Source organism: Sinocyclocheilus anshuiensis, unplaced genomic scaffold (assembly GCF_001515605.1).
Source record: "Sinocyclocheilus anshuiensis isolate Anshui unplaced genomic scaffold, SAMN03320099.WGS_v1.1 scaffold229, whole genome shotgun sequence".
Lineage (NCBI taxonomy): Eukaryota > Metazoa > Chordata > Actinopteri > Cypriniformes > Cyprinidae > Sinocyclocheilus > Sinocyclocheilus anshuiensis.
In genome coordinates this window covers 266,995-281,351 of record NW_015537957.1, presented here as the reverse complement: position 1 = coordinate 281,351, position 14,357 = coordinate 266,995, and the positions used below count along the sequence as shown (strand labels likewise).

The 14,357-nt window shown below is 35.2% G+C and overlaps 1 pseudogene; it reads left to right on the top strand.

Moving 5' to 3' along the window:
- The window catches only part of LOC107665605 (NACHT, LRR and PYD domains-containing protein 3-like), a 30,043-nt pseudogene extending 23,699 nt beyond the window's left edge, over positions 1-6,344 (top strand).
- Positions 6,345-14,357: the final 8,013 nt, after the last annotated feature.

The following is a 14,357-nucleotide window of genomic DNA, read 5'->3' as shown; positions in this document are numbered from 1 at the left end:
AATTATAAAAGAGAGCCTCCATAGCATAACGTGAGGTAAACAGCAAAGATAACAAGCTTTTCAAAATGAAAACAAAAAGAAAAGTAAAACTAAACTTGCTGTCGGTGACAGTACTTGCATGTTTTTTTCCCCCACAAGAATACCAACTTGTTCACCGTTGGTTTAAGAAGCAGTCTTTTACTTTACTTTAGCATGAAAACCATCCATCGTTTCCTCAATATTGGCGTCATTTTTGCTGTGTGCACCTTTGCGCTCGTACTGACGCGGCGAGTATAAACCAGGCTCTACACTCTATAAGCACTGCGCAGTTCAAATGAGTAGCGTGGTTTCGTTATGCTTTCAGTTTCATTTGCCGTTTGATGTTTCACATATGCAACAGATATGGCAGCGCTTATGAGTTAAACGATGCGGTGGTCGCGCCAGTGTGACCGCACACAAAATTTAGTCGCACGGGCAGAAAAAATTATCGCAAAATGCGCCCATTTGGTCGCCCTCTGGAGCCCTGTGCTGGACAGTATTTATTTATCCTCAGTTGTTCAAATCGCGGTAATCGAATATGGTTATAGTGATAATTAAAAATGAAACGGTAATACTAACCCTGGGGTATTTTATCACGATTTATCGTCAAACCGGTAATCGTTACATCCCTATATACAATTACAGTGTATTAGAAATAGTCCTGTAAATGAACAGTAAAATACTGGCAGCATATTTGCCCGTAGTTTACTGTAATTTTAGCCACTTTATAGTATGTTACTGTAATGCACTAAATTACAATAACTGCCATGCATGTTTATAAACTAATATTTATAATGTGTTAACAATTTGAGAACATTAATAGTCTGAACTCTTTTAATCTGAATCTACTAAAAATAATGTTTCTTAAAATAAAGTAAACGTAAATTTAACTCAAATCTCTTGCAAAGAACTGCTAGCTAACAAGAGCACACATGCGTGTGCAATTAGCACTATTTACTCCAACTCCACTCCACATTTACTGCCTTTAAAGCAACAAACAACATAATAGCAATACTTCTCTGCTCATCCTTGACTTAAACACAGACTCTACTCCTTAACACAATGGTAACCCACAAAACTCAGACAAACAGAAACCTTTTAAATCCCATCAGAACAAAACAATAAACACTAAAATATCTCCCCTATATCATTGTGCAAAAACACATGAAATAACATTTGATTTCAGCATTTATTCTCCTTTAATTAAGTTCACATTTTTCTATTAAGTGCAATGTGATTTCACAGTAATTTTGCAGTACACTACTGGCAGCAGCTTTGCCAATATAACACTGTATTTGTAGTTTGCTTGCTGTAAACTTAATTTACAGTTTATTACTGTTAAAATACATTTCTCTGATGTGTCTTTTTATCTTACACATTTAACCCTTTTAACCCCACAGCAAAACCACACTACAGGGATTAAAAGTAACACTGAAGCAGTGCTGCCATTAATGAGATAATTAAGTGTTTAAGTAATTTTTAAGCATTAGTGAACACATGCAGTTAATTAGCAGAAACACTGAAGGAAAGAGAAAAAACAAAAACTACAACTGACTATAAAAGAAGACATTAAATCTCTCAAGATCTCAGCAGAGAATTAAACAACTCCACAAACAGCATTACCAGCTTCACGCATTACTAACCAGGGGTTTGTTTCCCAAAAGCATTGTTAGCAAACTATGGTCGCAAGTTCCATTGAACTCTATTGGCAACAACAGAACTAGCGACCATAGTTGGCTCTGGGAAATGCACCCCCACTTTATTTCTGTCAGACGTCTACAAAAGCTCTTAGGCTGCATTTACACTGGCACAAAAAGATTTTTTGCTCACATCTGACACAGATTGGAATTTGTTGCACACATGTAAACACAAAAATCCGCAAGAGATCTGATTTTTTCACATCTGATCTGAGCCACTTCCAAATGTGGATTTTAGTTGGATACATATCCGATATCTCGACATCTGACCTATGTCTAAACACACATATCCAATTCCTCGCAGAGCTCCCAATGCGAGGGCGACACGTTTGCCCATAAAGATAGCGTTTTAATGCCGGCGTGCTGTATGTGCTCGCATTTTATTGAAATGGAAACTATATAGGTAAGAAATTGCACATTCAGGAGCTGGTTTTCAACCCCTGCCCCGTGAATTTTATAAATACAATGGCTAAAAGCTACATTATATTTCTTAGCAATGAGGTGATAACTTAGCAGTTTTTGTAATTAAACCAACAAGGTTGTTTGCAAGCTTCACACTCACTTGATTGCTCGCTTGTGCGTGCATTCGTTCATTTGTTTGTTCTCTCTCTCCCTCCCACTCTCATTAATTCGTTAGAATTCATTTCAATAAATATCATCTTGGCGCTACTTTATTTCACTAAAGAATTCCACCTCTAACGAGCTGTAGATAAAATAGCCTAACAAATTAAAATTACCGTTATTTTTCTGTCTTTATCCATTCAGTCTGATTTTGTGCTGTAAAACATCCATGACAGTCATTGTCCATGCTGACAAATAATAATGACCACTCGACGTGAATTATATAAATAATTTTAATAGCACAGCCATTCAAAACCCGAGGGTCTTCCATGTGCATAGTATAGTGATCAGACAATCATTTTGGGCAGGAATTAATGTAAATGCAGATATCGGATACCAGTCGTGTCTAAAGTGAATGTAAACAGGCGGGCCAAAAAATCAGATATGGCCAAAAGATGGGATCTGTGCTTTAAGACTTGCAGTGTAAATGCAGCCATTACCATTTAGATGTTGATGTTTTATTGAAACTGTTTGGTTACCATTATGGTAAAGAGTGTTTACTTTGGTTGGGCTACTGACCTTTGATTTCTTAGTATTATTTTTTTTTTTTTTGGTTGCTGTAACGTGTTTAAAAAAAAAAAGTCAAGAAAAAATAAGTCTCATTGTGATTTGGTTACTTACTAATGATGATTTATTCATCAAGAAGCAGCCTGATTGACTTATCTCATCCAGTGTCTAATTTCATATTGAGAGTTATGTTGTTGATGCATTTTAACTTAACACAGTAGTGATAATGCCGCTGTCAATTATGAAGAGTTTTCAAACACATTTTTCACAAAAAGATGTTAAATAAGGTGTCAGCCAAACACACACAGACATCAAGAATCAGCATATGAATCTCAACAATGGTGATTAAATTATTAATGCTGCAATGCATCCTGGGAGTCATGGGCGAGTTTTGTCCTGTGCTGATACCCAGCATGTATTGAGACATGAAACTTTGAATGGCACGATTGTTGAGATTCATATGCTGATCCTTGATGTCTGTGTGTATCTGAATGTTAGAGTAGCTCTAAATGTTATGTGCACAATATGTTTTTAGAATTCTTCACAACAACTGATTACCACAATATTGCTGAAACTCATGCTGTAAAACCACGTTTAAAAACAAAAACACAAACTTAAGACATCATATAAACTAAACTTTAGATGAAATAAGTCAGTCTGGTCCCTCCATGTTGATTATGTTATTGTCAACACATAACTAATATCATCTGCCTGCATTTTCTCTTGACTTTTCTTGAAAAATATGCTTTGAAAACACAGAATCAGCCAAAGACAAAGTTATGTTGAAAAGTCAAGGGTCAAGAGCCCAACAAAAGCAAACACTGTTCTCGATAATGGTGACTTCAAATGAATCCATTATTTTCAATAAAACAACATCTAAATCTCTGATAATTCTCAAAGATAACTTCTTTAGACATATGACAGAAATAAAGTCAAACGCATTAGTAATAAGTGAAGCTAGTAGTGCTGCTCAGATTTTGAGATTTAATGTCTTTTATTTTCAGTCATAGTTCTTTTGTTTCTCTTTTCTTCAGTGATTCTTGTTAACAGCAGGTGTTCATCAGTGTCTGCATTCTCTCTGTCAGGTGGACTATATTAGTAAACTCATGTAGGGAATAGTGAATGATGGTGTAGGGTGTGATCTGGAACACAGCCTCTGAGTGTCGACTCTGAACACTGATAATTCACAGTTATATTGCAGTTGGCTACTTTATCGAAAACAACCAATTTTACCCAGAATGCATTGTTTTCAATGGTTTTAATGGAAAACAGTGTTATTACTGCAAAGTTGTACAGTGTAACAGAATAATTTTATACTGAATATACAGGTGCATCAACCAAGGTCCTAGAGTCTGGAGGAAGGATGGAGAAGCTCATAGCCTAAGTTGCTTGAAGTTGTAGGAAAATTTTTCCTCGTCGAAGCAGAGACCAGGAGACTCTTGGGTATCTTCTCTAACCCATAGCATGCAAATGAAGTACAGGAATCAGCCCGACACAGGCATTTTCCCAGCCTTGATCTCATCAGTATAACAGTGTCATTCAATGCATAGGTGCTAATCCAATCAGTCTGACAGTATCGCCATACTTTCGCATTATCACAGAGACAAAGGTACAGCTGTGCTTTGAGCTTATAAAGCCAAATGGTCAGGAAGAGCATAAAGACAAAAGGTTATTATCTCAGACACCTGGGCTTCCTGATTTGATCTTAGAAATGTCATCCTTTTTTTACCTCAAAATGTAAAACACAATGTACATAACTTTTTCAGTTTTAAAGCAAAAGGAGCCCCTACCAAGTATTGAGTACATGTACAGTAAATTAACATACTTTCCAGAAGGCCAACAATTCACTATTTTTAATTACTTTTTTTTTATTGGTCTTATGAAGTATTCTAATTTGTTGAGATAGTGAATTGGTGGGTTTTTGTTAAATGTGAGCCAAAATCATCACAATTAAAAGAACCAAAGACTTAAACTACTTCAGTCTGTGTGCATTTAATTTATTTAATACACAAGTTTCACAATTTGAGTTGAATTACTGAAATAAATGAACATTTCCACGACATTCTAATTTATTGAGATGCACCTGTAGACAGAAACAGGCAATCAAGCAGATTATGAAGAACTGGGATATGTCCAGATTTCTTAACCTGAGAAATGACTCTGGCATCAGCATTTTGGACATATTGTAATTTTAATGTTTTAACAGCCAGTCCAATAAGAAGAGAATTACAACAGTCAAGACGTGAGTGTGAACTATAGTTTCAGTGTCTTTGGGGCTGAAAACAGGCCGCAGTCAGGCAATATTGCAAAGGTGGTAAAATGCAGTCTTAGAAATTATATTTATATGATTTTGAAAGGTAAGTGAAGAATCAAATGTAACACCCTGATATTTAATAGTGTGAAATGGATTTAATGGTAACACTTTATTTTGATAGTCCACTTTAGGCATTCTACTACCTATAAGTAACTTTGCAACTACATGTCAGCTAGCAGTCGTTAGAGTATTAGTAGACTGCCTGTTTAATATCTCATAACACTTTATTTTGATGGTTGCTCAACAGACGTTCTACTGACTATAAGTAACTTTGCAAGTGCGGAAACTTATTCTAACCCTAACCTAAGAGTCTACAAATGCTCTACTGAGAGTTAGTTGACATGTAGTTGCAAAGTTACTTACAGTTAGTAGAATGTCTAAAGTGGACTATCGAAATAAAGTGTAACCGATTTAATGGAGCCCCGTAGATGAGAGACAACAACTTTTTCAAGGAGATTGTAAATGAAAGGAGAATGGAGTTAGGTCTGAAATTGTTCATAACGGGAAAATCGAGCCCAGATTTCTTTAAAATAAGAGACAGCAGCATTTTTTAATAACAGAGGGACAGACCTAGAAGACTTAGAACAGTTGATAAGGTGAGCAATAGGAGATTAAATAAATGTGATTATTTGTGTCTAAATGGTGCTGGTTAATATTTGGGAAACCAGTTGAGCTGAACTGTGACCAGAAAAAAGACACACTCTTTGGTCTGGATATACATTAAGTGTTTTTGAACTCACCGATGAGGTTTGCAGATTATCTCGTGTCAGGCAGCAGCACAATTTTGTTTAAATCAATCAGAGGATTTCTGGATTTGGCCCACAGACTGCCAGCTGAAGAGTTCCTGCTGGTTATTATATTGTATATTGTACTGTATTTCTCTGAAAAATGAAGCACACTAACATGAACACTTTCTGTTGTAGATTATCTCAGTGTTTGGTGACAGCAGAAGGTTGTGCTGCTCTGGCATCAGCTCTAAGTTCAAACCCGTCTCACCTGAGAGAGCTGGATCTGAGCTACAATCACCCAGGAGATTCAGGAGTGAAGCTGCTCAACCACCTGGAAAAACTCAAGTAAGTTGAGCAGAAACAATCATCCTGTCTGCTGTGTGTGTGAGAGAGAATTTGTCATTTTTTTGTGGTTGTCAAGAGAAACTTTATTTCTCAAAAAAGATTGCATGGGAAGCTTAAATAACTTTATTTTTGTCCCAGACAGAAGCTCAGCTTCTCTATGATGATTGGATGAGCTCTCAAATGGAAAGTAATTTACAACAAACAGTGATAATTGTTTAATTTAGAGCTTGAAAATAATATCCTCCATGATACCAGTGAAGATCTTAGTCATTTCTGCATCTCTGATGTAGTGATGCAACGATTATAGATTTTGTTGGTACGATTATAGTCTGAAGAATAATCACGGTTTCATGATTATTATGCATTTATTAATTTCACAACACTTCTAATGTATAAAATCACATGAACACTCTTTAGATTTTAAAGTGTTATTTATTGCTGTTTTTTTAAATAGAAATAACACAGTAACCAAATAATACAACACAAAATAATAATAAAGACAAACAAAAGTCCATCTCTCTCTTTGGAATTAAAAAAAAGGTGACCTCTGCTCTGTAAACATCCATGTCAGTATTTCCCTTTTGAAAATAACAAATGGAAATAGATCACAAAAGTATTTAGTGTTTTCAGTTTGTGCATTCTTACTACATTTCTTTTGGACCTGAGGTAGAAAACTTGGAAACATGGTGAAAAAATATCTCGTTGGTTTTTTACTTATAAATGATACTATAACAGGGATAATAAATCACAGTGTTAATGAAGTATTATTATTAAAGGGGTCATATGATGCGATTTCAAGTTTTCCTTTCTCTTTGGAGTGTTACAAGCTGATTGTGTATAGATAAGATCCCTGAAGTTGCAAAGACTAAAGTCTCAAAACCAAAGAGATATTCTTTATCAAAGTTAAGACTCTGCCACACCCCCCTAAAACGGCTCGTTCTAACACGCCCCCACATATCTACCTCACTATGTGGCAATATTTGCATAATGCCGCCCAAATGTGCACGCAAAGAAAGAAGGCGTGGTTTCAGTAACAGCAGTTAGTGTTGAAGCGAGAGAGAGAGAGCGCGAGAGAGAGAGAGAGAGAGAGAGAGGGGGTCACATCACAGTGGAGTCAGCGGTCTTAACCGTGGCTTGTGTATACATACCAGCTTCATCATTGTATCTGTCAGGCGACTCTGTTCCCCTTTTGGGCTTGAACTGATGGTAAAACTGACATTATTTACTGTCTTAACATTTATTTTGAAAGATGAAGCTCGCGATTATGGTAAGGGGCGTTACATTTCCGACGAGTGCTTGCGGTGTTCGGTCAATCACAATGCACTGGGTCAGCTGGCCAATCAGAGCAGACTGCGCTTGTCGGAAGGAGGGACTTTGTAGAAAACTAAGCGTTTGAGAGAGGCGGGGCATAGAGGACCTACAATAATGTACAGTATTTGAAAAATAATGTGTTTTTTGAACATTAAAGCATGTCAACATATTCTGTTACACCAAATACACCAAATAATGATCTTTAAAAAAGCATCATATGACCCCTTTAATATAAGACTAATATTAACTTTATTTATCCCCCAGGGGAAATTGTTACTAATGAGGGGAATTAACTGAACTGTTATTGTCATCAACTGTCATCCATACGTATTCATTTTAATAATCTTTATAATAATTCATATGATTTTACATGTGGCCTGAGAAAATCATGTCTATTATTTTGGTCTGTGAGATCGGAGATCAAGCTGCACACACATACAGGCATTCAAGAGTACAGAAACTTATCAACGCTTCCCACGACTTTAATTCATAAAATGGCTTAGATACTGGATCGCTACATTATATTCATCAGCAAAGAGGAGGTAAACTCGCTATGTTTTAAGTAACTAAACTCACAGTTTCATTGATTGTAGAGAGAGACACGCAGATGCAGGTAATGCACACATGCAACTGTAATCTCTCTCTCAATCTCTCTCTCTCTCTCGATTGATCTGATAATAAATTCAAGTAAATGTTATAATTAATTCAAATAAATGTGATCTTACCGCACTATTTCATATCAGTCTGATTTGAAGTGGGCAGAATGCTAGATTTAGAAATCGTTTAATACACAACTAACCGCGCATTATCCCTTACATATTCACTCTTTTAGCAGCAATATTATGGCAATATTTAAATGACGCCCTGGTCATTCTTGGTGTACCCAAAATGCTCCCACACTATTCAGGCATTTCTCTGGTGGAAATAAAGCTTTGCTGTTTGGTCCCTCTGTCATAGTTAATCTAGTGTAGTAGTAGTAGTAGTGTAGCAGGAAGTGTAGTAGCCTCCATGTCTCTGATAAGCACGGCACTTTAAAATGGTGCACCACTGGCGTAACTTTGTTTTCGTTTTGCGTAAGTTGCAACAGTTCCGTGCAACAGAAACACTCTGTGTAGCAAAGTCTTAACAGTTAATTAACCGTGACGTTTTAAAGCACGCATAATCGTGAAATCGGTTAATCCAGTGGTTCTCAACCTTTTTTTCCACTGGGCCGCACTATGGTCCAAGTGCAAGTCTCACGGGCCGCACGCATATCATTTACATATTATGTCACCAATACAAACCAACCAGATTTATAATAGCCTATTATAGCCTAAATATTATGATATCTAATCGATTACATTCATTGAAAAAAATAAATTATACTCACCATTAATAAAACACCTGGCTGCATAGTATGGGTGTTTCTATAAATACTACAGCCCTGCATTTCAGCCCGGGCCGACGGGCCCCGAATTTTTTACGCCCCTCGGGCCGGGCTTCGGGACAATTTTCACGTCATAGTTCAGACGCGGGCCGGGCTTGTTTTAGGCTTCTCCTGCAGCATGTATGGTGCGTGTCGTCAGCGCAGCTGAACAGTTCTGCGTTCAAATGCACGCAATAGGCTAAAGCTTGCCGCAAAAGGACTGGCAAAAGTAATTACCATGAATGTGTCAGGGGGAAATAGTGAGATATTTTAATTATTTACTAATAAACTAGTGTTTTCTGAGTGGGTGTCGCAAGGATGAAGTTGCCATCTCCTCATTAGACGCGCCTTTAGAGAGAAGTGCTTTTAGCAGCATCATATGACCCCTTTAATGAAAGTTTAATGCATTATTTAAGTATCATGTGTGTTACCATGATGGTGTTTTGTGTTTGCATGAATGACTCTGTGCACCTTCTATATATTAGTATATACTTCTGCTTGTGGCGAAGCTACTTGTGATGAGCTTTGATTCTTCATGTGGCTTTCTCTTTTACCACCTGCATTATTATGCTGGTTGTCAGTATTTTAAAGGTACAAAACAGGTTTTAATAGCAGTGTGCATTGTTGAATTTACTGGTTTACATTCAAATTTTCTTCTTTGTAAATTACAGTTTTATACTAAATGTGTTTACAGTTCTGTATTTTTTACAAAATTATTCTGGCAACCACAGCTGCCAAAATTATTTTGTAAAAACTAAAGAATTTTTTTTACAGTGTAGACCCTTTACAGTTACGAATGATGTATTACTCTTACTTTTATGAGTAAAAATGATGGCGTATCCACTGAAAAAAAAATGCAAGTGATCGCGCTGGCGTCTCTATGTCCTGCAAAGCGCGCTTCAGCTTCCACTCTCCGCACAAACTATTGGATATAGCGCACATTTATCTAGGTTTAACGTTTAAACATTGTTATATGCTTGAACTGTTTTATATCTATAGATTTTATTTTAGGAAAGTCGTAATGATTTGAAAAGGCTAAATTGATCAAACATAGGTTAACCGATTTCACGATTTACCGTGAACTGCAGAAATAATAGTCAAGAGGTAGTCTCTGAACAGATTATCTAATAAGGCTAGTTTACTAATTTTATATGCTTTAGACATGTAAAACATACTTTGTTTGCAAATCATTTTCATGACATGACATCTTCATGTCTTTAGCCTCACTGTCTTAGTAAATCAAGCCAGCATTTTAAAATGCTACAAAACTGTTAACAAGCTCCTAGGGATTTGATTTTGCTTGTCATTTGTTGAAATATATAAAACATGCATTGTGTTCATGTCTGTCCGCTGAATGTGACCCACAGTGTCCTCCGTGGTCATGGAAAAATGAATATTTACAATGACAACGATTATACTTCTCATTTAAAGGTTTCCAACAAAGAAATGGATGGACTTCTGTCAGCTTAAATAGCAAAAGAAAATCTCCACGATAGTGTTTACGTGACTTTCAATAAAAGGAAAACATTGAGAGAGACTGATAACAGCAGTCAGAAGAGAGAACGATGTCAAATGTACCATCCCTCCCATAGACGCTGCATTAGAAACACCCTTGCATTAGCCTTAACTGTTTTTTTGTCATTTGATGCAAAGGTGATATAATACAAACAATAGTGTTATAAATGTACATACGTGTTTTTTTTTAAATACAAATATGAAAAATAACAATAACACTGAATGACAGATCGCTTTTATTTAGTTTTTCCTTTTTTATTCAAAATATTCACAAACATGCTTACCATGTCATGAACTATCTGATATTCCGATTCACAAATATGTGTAAATGAGTGTGTTTTGTCGTTTAAAACCCTTTCTAAATGATCTTGATCGTGATCTGTAATGTGAGATGGGCGCCGCCATGTTTGTTCAGTTCAGAGAGTCTCGTCAGTCAGATTTACAGCACGCTAAATCTATAGCTTTCTCCCGAAATACATGTAAGTAAGTGGCCGGTGAACTGGGAGAGGAATAGAGTAAACTTTATAGTTACTTACACTGTGTGTATCTGATAAGAATAAAACACATCGGCAAATTAAACTAGAATGGATTGTTATTGTTGCTTCCATAGACATCAGTGTGTATTTCACGAACTGTAAATGTATTGTTTTACTAGTACTTATGTGTATTTAAATGTCTGAAACCCAAAATAAATAAATGGTTAAAACACTGCATAGTTGTGATAATATGACAAGCGCAGTCTGGGCCCTGAGCAGAACTGTATTATTGTGCCCCCTTCCTCAAATATTATGGAAGTAAAAAAACACTACTATAGGGTCAAAATAGAACTTTAATAAAATATAAAAGTAAATAAATAAATAAATTGTAATTAAATTGTATTATTTATAAATTACAATCGTAGCTCCAGACAGTTACCTGGCTGTGATTTTATTAATACAGTTGTCTGATTGATTTTAAAGCATTTAGAAATCAGACAAAAGATAATTAATGGTTTACGATAAAACCATGATTATTTTTTGTAAGGGTTGTGATGTCCACATGTGTTTTGTTGAAGAAATTATAGAGGCTGTGTCATCTGTAGCAAAAATGAAAGATTAAGTGGATATTTGAATATGTTTGGTCAATAGCGTATTAAACAAGGATCTGATCGTCCTGTAAGTGTAGCAGCAGCAATAACCAGGCCTTTGGCTCTCTTTGCAGGCATTTGTAATAACATGTAATGTACATAAATGGTTTATTTTGTATTACATTATGTATTTGCTTATAAAGAAATCCAGAGGAAAGGAGTGAGCTGGAGTTATGACTGTGTGTTTGGATATAATGTGAACTCCTGGAGTCTGAGCTGCTTTAATCACAGATTCACTGTCCGTCACAATAATAACTCCACTGAGATCTCTGCTGCTTCAGACTCCTGTAAGAGAGTAGCAGTGTTTCTGGACGAGGCGAGCAGCTCTCTGTTCTTCTACAGCGTCTCTGACACACACACACTCACACACTTACACACATTCACACACACATTCACTCAACCACTACATGCTGGATTTAGACTACATTGCAACTAGTCAGTGTCTCTGTGTCACATTAAACATTAAACACACACACACTCACACACACACTTACACACACATTCACTCAACCTCTACACGCTGGATTTAGATTTAATAATTACAACTCTTCAGTGTCTCTGTGTCACACTAAACATTAAACTCTCTCTCTCACACACACACACACACGACTGACACTATCTCACACACACACCTTTCCTGTTTCAGATCATCAGGATGAAGATGTTTCAGAGACTCTCTGTGTTTCTGTCAGTTCAACACAAATCACACACAGATACTGACAAATATACTGTTGTTTGTGTGAAATAAAATGTCATATTTACACTGTTGTCATATTTCTCAGGCTGTATTTTGATTTTGAGTTCATTTAATTTTAGTGTTATAGAAATCAGAATAAAATTACTTCATCATCATCATTATTATTATTATTATGTGTTTGAAACCAACATTCAAAGCACTGCTGGAGAAAAGTGTGTTTATGCAGCTGTACATTAAAAACATTATTTTGAAGCATTTAATGCTCCGAGTCTCTTCATTTCTGGGTCACACTTGCTGCTTGAAATGTAAGTTTTTTTTGTTTGTTTGTTTGTTTGTTTTTCTGGAAAATTAATGTAATATATTTTTGTTCAGTAATATTTTTAGTTTTTTTATTTAGAATTTTGAGCAGATGTTATGATACTATTCAATAATTATATACAATTTTAAGAGATTTTTTCCATTAAAATGTATTTAAACAAATTTTTATGTATAAAGTTTACAAACCGTTTTTTTTTTTTTTTTTTTCTTTAGGAAAATCAATGTAATATATTTTTGTAGTTTTTTATTTTGAGTTTTGAGCAGATTTTATGATAGTATGAAATTATGATACCATTTTTATGAGCTATTTTTTTTTCCATTAAAATGTATTTAAACTAATCTTTTTCATTTTTGGGTCACGTTTTTTTTTTTCTTTCGGAAAATCAATGTAATATATTTTTGTTCAATAATATTTTGAGTTTTGAGCAGATTTTATGATACTATATAACATTTTAAGAGATTTTTTCCCATTAAAATGTATTTAAACTACATTTTTTCATTTTTGGGTCATGTTTTTTTGTTGTTTTTCTTTAGGAAAATCAATGTAATATATTTTTCTTCAATAATATTTGTAGTTTTTTATTTTGAATTTTGAGCAGATTTTATGATAGCTAATACAAATTGTATAAATATTGCATACTATTTTTTCTATTAAAATAAACCGAGTCTCTTCATTTTTGGGCAAGCAGCAACCTCCAGCTCTCCTGAAACCAACACAGAAGTGACTAAAACTGTAATTCATCGACTGGTCGCTAGAGGCTGCCTCCGAAAGGGACTCCGTCCCATAGACTTTATTTATTTTTTATTAATGCCAAGGTACCAAATGTAAAAATACAGAGAATATCAACATTACATACAAAGAGGTGACATTACATGCAAAGCACCATTTATAGATGTAACAATAAATAAATACTACAAAACGAAAGATTTAACAAACTAAATTAAAAAGATTAAATAAATGAACCGTTTTAAAAGCCTTGAGATTCTTGGAAGATGAAATAGTTTAGATATACTGTTGAACCTCTTTTTTATAAACAATATATGAAGGATTTTGATGAGTGAGTTTACCTATGCAGTTGTTACAAGCTCCTTTTGAAAAAGCGATCTGATCTTATAGTTACGTGATGAAGGATGTGACAAAAAGCATCGTTTTCCTTCTGGGATTTCAAATGGGTCTAAAGAAATAGATAAAGTGCTGGATGATCCAACAGAGTCACTTAAAAGCAGAACAGCTCCTTTAGGAATAACGTCCATGACAATGGAGAATTCTTTGGGAGTTACTGGAAAATGACATTTACATAAGAATTCTTCGTAACTTCAAATAAGACCTTCTGAGTTAAATAACTGAAACAATCAAAATGTTTTTCTCAAAGCAACTACTAAAAAACAAAGATTTTCTCTTATATACAATGTCTTGATTGTTCCAAATGAAGTAACGGTGAGGGGAGAAGTTGTGCTTAAAGATGAATGACCATGCAAGTAATGCCTGTTTATGAAATTTAGATACATTGTAAGGGATTCTAGCGATACTATAATTACAGGTCAATATTAGGATGCTTTTTATGGAAAGTAATTCATTACGTTACTTTTGCGTTACTTTTTAAATCTGGGCAGGGCTTGCTTATTTGTTTTTAAAATAAAAAAGTTACATTTTTGGCAAAATAAAAGCCTTTTCACACCAGAAGTGAAGTGAATAAGCCTCAGGCTGAACAGAAAGTAAATTTACGTCCGTACAGTAGAATGCAGAAGAAGACA